We start from the raw sequence: 8,328 nt of genomic DNA, 5'->3' as shown, positions 1-8,328 counted from the left end.
ACGAATATCATCGCGCCTAGTGTGTAGTCCTCAAAATCTGTTTCCTTGGCCGGGCCAAGTTGGCCCGCGTACACCCCCATGACCAAACACACATACTTCCATCACTTTTCTCACTATCTTGTACCTCCGACTCGGGTTAACGCAATATTTTCCCTTCTCCCGCATACGAGCTTTATTTTTGCTTAAACTTTTTTTATTTCAAAATTTATGTTTAATTACATCGCTGTACAGAAAAAAAAAAAAGTTCTTGAATCAAGTATGTAATTTTGAAGAATTTAAATCTTCTTGATTTGAGTAAAAAAATTCTTCAACCAACAAATTTTTTTTGATTTAAGAAAATTTTTATTGAATCAAGAATTTTTCGTCTTAATTCAAGACAATTACCCTCTTCAAAATTATTTTTTTGGTTCAAGAATCAAGACTCTTGAATCAAGTCCATTTTTTTTTTTTTTTCAGTGTGTATATCTTGTTAATAAATTTCAATTAATATTTCATGCATGCTTATGAAGTAAATTTACTAAAAAACATTCATAAATGATGTTAGAAAAAAATATATTTATTTTAAAAATATAAGAACATCGATACTGAATTTAACAACGGGTTATAAATTTTATAAAAAAAGCTCGGGATAAAATTGCGAGAAATAAAAAAAAAATAAATTGAAGATCATCAGCCACGCCCTTCGAACGCGAGTACACATTTCCCCGGGGATCTAAATTTTATTTTGCGGCAGTTATTTACTAAAGACGGTCCATTCAAGTCTGTTTGATTGCATTGAATTGAGTAAGTAATAATAATAATCGTAAGTCACAATAATAATGGTTGGAGAAATTTAATAAATATAAAAATTTCAACCACTAATGATCAAGCAATTCTTGATTATTTTAAAATTGCTAAATTGATCTAATTTAAAAATTATTTATCGTTGATTAAAATTACTTCGTTTTATTTTGTCTCGTAAAGCTGATGGGTACTTTGGTATTAATTCAATTGATGGGTTAAATTTTTTTTTCTTGACTTTCAAAGATCAAAATTTCCAAAATAATGTTCCTGGTTCAAGAATTTTTTTTTTTAACCAAATCAATTTTTTTTTTCTCAATTATCGTAATAAATTAAATTTTGCATTCCGGAAGTAATTATCAAAAAACTAAATATATGAACGAATTTTGAATTGTTATACTGAACTGATGATACATTTGGCAAATTTTGGATACGCTAATTTCAATGAATTATTAAGAGCTCAACTATTTTGAGTAAAAAAAGAATACTTAAGAAAACTAACTTTAATTTTTACGAAACTCCAAACTTTTTCTAGCTAACTAATAAAGATTTTTTATTTGATCTGCTCAAAATTTGTTATTATTCAATACTGTCATCTTTTAATTACCAAAATGAATTAATATATTAATTCAACCCTGTAACTATAAAATGTATACTGAACAATGATGAAAAAATTAACTTGACTGAAGAGTAAAACCTTTGAGCTCAGAACACCATTTTAAAGAGATATTGAATAAATTTAGCTAAAAAATTCTTCTTGGATTAAATTTTACATAATTCAAAAATTTTTTTTTTCTTGGTCCAAAATTTTTGTTCTAAATTTTTATAAACGATTTATGTAAATTTTTTAACTTAAAATATTTCTGTTCATACAATCTATTTTGTGATAATTCAATAATTCCTAGCACTGAATACGATTTCAAATAAGCCACTGAATAATAAAACAGTAGCATAAATTTATAAAGCTACATGTCACCGAAAAATGCTTCGTTAAAAAATAAATACATAAATCGGTTCGATTCTTTCTGTAATCGGATAGTAAAATTACTGGATATTGAAGAAAATTATGGGGTAGTTAAATGTTATTTCGTGATAATGACAATGATTGATTATTAATGATGTAAACAAAAGTCAAACAGGTGTTATAGGGTGTATATACCGATATATATATATATATATATATATATATATATATATATATATATATATATATATATATATATATATATATATATATATATATATATATATATATATATATATATATAGATATATATGTATATAACAGTATGGCAATCTGGTGGCAGGCCAATTTGCATCGTCGAATGGAAGGGTGAATATAATAGGCGAAGAAGAAGAAATGGTAAACGTGATCTGCGCAACAGCATGCTAGACAGATCAAACCACGTGTATTATGTTATGTAATGTTTTCGCATGCAAAGGAGCTCGCTGTCGGCATTTTGCTTATTCAAGTTCCTTCGCCCGCTCTTGCACTTGTTGCAAGTGAATATCGTGCTAATTTACTCACATATTTAGTAAATGTTTGCATACATTTTTTTTTCATTTTTTTAAAATTAATTTATTATCTCTTATTGTTATTATATGATTTTTTTAAACTGAATTAATAGCGCAAAATTTCAAATATAAAATTTTATTACCTATGATTAATCTTTTCGCAAAAAATTCAATAATTTTACAGAAATATTATTCATAGTTATGCACACATTTTTTGATGCTATTAGACAGCAGCATTAGAAAATTAAATTGTGAAAAAGCCAATAATTAATCAATTTTTTGTCAAAAACTTATAAAACTGTTTATAGTAAGTCGTTCATTTTTCACTTCACTCCTTATAGATAATAATTAAAAAAAAAAAACACTTTATAAAATATTTTACTAAACACATGTGAGTAAATTAACACAATTTTATTTGTTTTTATTTTTTTTTTGTACTCACGTGAATTTTTTTCTTTGATTAAAATTATAAAAAAAAATTTAAACATAAAAATAAACCTTAGTTTAATTAAATATTGACCTTTTCTGCATAAATTTAACCGCTAACACAATTAGCACAAAAAAAATCACACACTTTGAAAAATCTCAAAAAAAAATTTTGTTCTTGGATGTCACTGTCACGAAAAAAAAAAAAATTATTTTTTAATAAATTAAAAAAAAAATGTAATTTTTTTTTCATAAAAAAAAAAATTTAATAAAAAATGAAAAGTTCAAAAATTTATTTAATTTACTTACAACTGTTTAGGCCATCATGCCACGATAGCGGCCATACTTGATATGAGAAAGTCCCCACATTGTCCGCTAGGCCGTCCAGCAAATTCCCCTTACACCCCCACGTTTATTCGAGCACCCCACAAACTCTAAGTCACCCCCCCACAGTGAGCTACCCCCCTCTATCATCGGCAGAGAGTGCCCCCGAAGTCAAACCCGAGACCCGTATCGGGGGTGATACGGGTGGTTTCAAACGCGCATGTACACATACTTTGCCTTGTTCGCGGGCGTCTTTCCCTCATTTCTCCCTTTCACTTCTCTCACCCTTCAATTCTAACCGACTGTGACATTGAGTCCAGCAGGTTGACCATCGAACATGGATTTTCGATTTAGAAATACTACATTTTATAGTTTTTTATTTTAGGCTCCCATTATTAATATTTTGTACATACAACAAAAACGTTGTCATTAAAATAATATCAAACTAAATTAAAATATACAAAATTGTTTCTGTTAATAATTTATTATTTTCTTTACAAATCAACCGAGAGACATGTATGATATGATTATGATTACTATTTTGTTCTAAAATAATAAACGATGCCTACATAATTTTATTTTTGTTTGTCATAATTTGTATTATCAAAACATTACACATGAAATTTAAGAAATTTTAATGCACCCCACGTTATTTTGTGTTTTCATTCTTTCTTGAGCTTCTACATGAACATAAATTTTCATAAAAATTGTATTAAATTCGCAAAATGCGATGCAATGCATGGATAAAAAATATTCTAGGAGCATTTAAGCACAATTTTTCCGATGAATCGGAGTTGAAAAATTTTTGGTAAATATTTCTATTTCATTTTATTAATATATTTTTAACTTCCCGCTAAGAAAATTAAAAATTTTCAAAAATCGGGAAGTTATTAGTTTTATCTCGTTTTGCAAAAATCGAGTTTTCAACAGATCTCGACGTTTTAAGATCCTATTAGGAAGCCATTTCGAGGGTTCCCGAGAGGGTGTCACCATGTCTGTATGTATGTGTGTATGTGTGTAAGTATGTGACCCTCTTATAACTTTTGAACGGCTCGACCGATCGAAACGCGGTTGGTGGCATTCGATTAAATTCCACCAAACTTAAATTTCCTGAAAATTTGAACCGATTCGGACAGGTAGATTCCAAGAAATCTCAAAAAAACTGCAAAAAAAAATTTTTTTTAAAGTGGTTTTTTTGGAATAACTTTTAAACGGCCTTACCGATCGATTCCAAACAATAATCAGCTCTCAACCTTAAAAAACGACGTCGACCACCGCCAACTCTGTCAAAATCGGTTCATTCGTTCGTGAGATATCGTGAACGAAAGAAATCAAAAAAATCGAAAAAATGGATTTTTTTAACAAAAAATTTTCAAATTTTACATCTGATTAATTTATGTTAACATATTTATAATAATTTATGTTAACATAGTTTATAGTACTTAAAAAACTGCATCTATTGCTGCAAACCGCGTGAAAATTGGTTTACTAAATTAAAAGTTATAACAATTTGAAAATGAAAAAAATCGTTTTTCATCAAACTTTTGGGTTCGAAGAGCTCAAAAGTATCAAACAGCTAATTTTTTAGCTTGGGGAGCTCAAAATATGGCAATAAATTTTTGAACTTGAAGAGCTCAAAAACATCGCAAAAGCGGAAAAATTGCAAGCGCGTAATAACTGAACTTAGCGGGAAGTTGCAGGGATGGTCTTTAGGGTCAACCGTTTTCCGAATTTTTTTTTTGAAAAATATAGAAAAAAATGAACAATTAAAAAAAAATTGATCATCACAATTTTTACGAATTTAAAAAATTTTTTTTTAAATTTATAAATTTATAAATTAAAAAAGAAAAAAGTTGAATATCACAATTTTCGAAAAAATTGTATAATTCAAGATTCTACTGAGTATAATTCAAATTATACAAGATATTTTTTCTGATTATATCCAGCGTAATCTTATGCGGTATAACCGGAAAAATTACTTGGTCGAATCGGAGATTACACTGGAGTATAATAATTGAAAATAATTTAGTATAATCTGGATTATATTTGATATTATCTGAAATTTGTTTTCACCACAGATATCACCGGAAATTCAAAAAAAAATGGAAAAATTACAGTTTCAAATAATTTTTTTTATAAAATTCTAAATATTAATTTTTCTAGTTTCAGGTGTAATTTCACAGTTTTAAGATCTACTTCTTACAGAGTTCGTAACATTCAAATTTTCAAGCTTTAATTTTCGGAACTCAGCTTCTATCTAAATTGTACTTCAAACTGTAATTTTTACGTCTATATATTTTCTCATCAAAAATTAAAAAAAAAAAAAAATTTCCTACATGAAAGAATTTTTAATTTAAAATCAAAAATATCATTAGATTCTTAAAAAAAATATCTTCCCAAAATTTTTTTAAGTAAAAAATTTTTATTTGATAAAAACAAAACTAAAAACATTTTCAGAGTGTTAATATAAAGTAACCCATCAATGTCCGGTGTCTTCCTCTTCATTTTGTGACATCCTCGAAGAGAGTAAAGTATCGCCCATACGTTTTTTTCATGTATTGCCAGGACACTAGTACTGACCACGCATTTACGCGCACGCACGCACCTTAACCTTTTACAGAACGAAACGTACGCGTGTGTGCTCTACTTGTCCTCTTCTTATATTTTTTTTTTCTTATACTTTCACTTTCCCACATTTCTCCCTCCCTAAAAAAAAGCTCTAACATACGGGTGACGAAAAGCGAAGGAAGCCTGGTGAAAAGTGTACATGTATTTTTAGATAAATGTATATGAACACACATTAGTGTATGTAGATGTATGAAGCTGATGTTCTTTGTCCTTATGTCGCTCTTACACTCTTTCCACTTTATATTTTTCTCTTTTTTCCCCGAGTCGTTTGTCCATTCGGGAGCAGACTTTTCTTCTAGTTCACAATTTTTCTTTCTGATGATATCGGAACCGCGGGCAGGCGGTGACAAGGAAAAAGATATCGAATATAAGAGGGAACAAGGATTGAGTAGAATTTTTTCTCGATCCTCACTTGCAGAATTCAACGCTTTTTGCGGTCCTTTTTCTTACCCTCTACTTCCTGCCTTTTACAATTCTTTCGCAATATTTTATTTGTCATTACCAAACTTTACAATGCCGTACATTAATTATTTATTTTATTGAAGTAAAAAAATATCACGTGGTAAAAATTAATTATCGATGATATAATATGTTAATCGACGTCAACAAAATAATAAAAAATAATACATATTTTTACTCCCCGTCGTTTATAAATAATCCCGTCACATCCGTCTGTTATTTTTTTATTTTTTTTTGACGGTAAAAAATATCAACAAGGGAACATCAATATACGACCGACATACAATTAATGTCGGAAAATGGTAATCAATTAAATTGAAATTTTTTACAGATAATATGTAAGTATCTTGTAGAATAAATTGAGTATTTTTATTTGACCCATCATCAAGTTGTGACCTCTATGATGTTTTTATGATATTTTGGGCCAATATGTGATATTTGGGGCATAATGAACCACTCGAAAAAAAAAAAATTGTAACGAAAAAATTATTTTTTTTTTTTCCGAATTATGATAAATTTAAAGAATTCATTATTTTAGGCCTTTTCAGGTTAATCGTATTTATTTTGGGTAAAATGAATTAGAAAATATTTAATTAAACTGAAAAATTAAATTATATAGCTTATAAAAAATTAAAAACACAATTTTTTGAAATTGAAACAGTAATTATATTATTAATTATTGATCAAGGTATCCTCTGCACCAGGCAGAAACCCAATCTCAAAGCTATATTTGAGTTCCTTCAAGGATGTCTTACTCTACGCAATTGATATTTATAATTTTGACTTGATAAAAATTCATAGAAAAAAAAAATTGGTTGTCTGTAAAGTCGGTTTACGGACGATAGTTTTACGTGATAACGTCATAAAGAAAGATTGATGAAAAATTGCATGCTTTTATTATAAATTGAATTGAATTATTATCTCTGAATAATCATTGTTTTGTATTTGAAAATTAAAAAATTTTAAATATTTAAAAATTATTTTAACAAAGAAAAAGTACTTTAATATTATTAATACATGGATAATTAAAAGTCGATATAATTTTTATTATTTTTTATTATTATTTCATTAAAATTTATCGTTTATAGTTATTATTAATTTATTTATTCATAATTAATATTATCAATAATAATAATTTGATATAATTTGACATAAATGTTTTTAAAACTGGTTAAAAACATTAATTTAATTTAATGTCTAAATATTATTCACAATTTTTGCAAATATGTGTCACAAGCCAACGCTTGGGTTCCGTTTAGTTGGTGAGGTTCACAAGCCTCATTGCTTCCCCTTGCTATCGCTTGTTGCGCGCTCTCGCTTGCACTCTCAGGTTTAGATGGAAAGCAACATTTTTTCATATATGCTCCCAGTGTTCATCAATTTATAAGACGTTATCATGTCAAAAAATGCCTGGTTCTAGATATTACATATTTTGAAAGGTCAATCTCAAGACTCAACATATGATTTCAATTAATGTAAACTAATGTAACCAATTAATTGCTGAATAACATATCTGTATTTTTTCTTTTACGTAGGTTTAAAACCTCTAAGTGCAATAAAAGAAATTAGCTATTATCTATTTAAAACTAATTAACAGCTTAACAATAAAATTTATAGTAATTTTTTGAAAACATTGAGAAAAATTAAACTTTGAATCAAACATAAAATATAAATTTTTGATAATTAAGACATCACATCGAGATAATTTAATGTCAACGGTTTAATTAGCAATTGGTCTAACTTCGTATTTTTTAAAGGGTGATTTTTCAACATTTTGACTTAGCAATAATCTAATTATAAATTATTTGAATGAACCAAACCAAAATATTATACCTCTATTAGATATTAAATTGTTTTTTAAAGTGATAATAAATTTTGAATTAATTGTTTTTTTTGTAAAGTGGAAGATTCTCTAAAATAGATTCAAACAATTTGCTAATTAGAACGTTGACATACGATTTTTCGCAATGATCACAGATATATTCGTTGGAATAATCTTCGTCAATACCTGCGCAAAAAAAAATTTTTTCTACCTTGAATCGAGCAAGAAAATTCTTAAACTGAAAAAATTTTTCTCGATTCAAGTCAATTTTTTTTCTTTTCCATTTTTTTAAATTTCCTTTTAAATTTACAAATTGAAACTATAAATAAAATTTCGAATTTTTTTAAATGTACTTTACTTAATAATTTAAAAAA

This window comes from Cotesia typhae, unplaced genomic scaffold (genome assembly GCF_013202065.1).
Source record: "Cotesia typhae breed Kobodo isofemale line unplaced genomic scaffold, CoteBio_Ctyphae contig_4, whole genome shotgun sequence".
Lineage (NCBI taxonomy): Eukaryota > Metazoa > Arthropoda > Insecta > Hymenoptera > Braconidae > Cotesia > Cotesia typhae.
The sequence above is the reverse complement of the archived record's forward strand: the minus strand, read 5'-3'. Positions refer to the sequence as shown.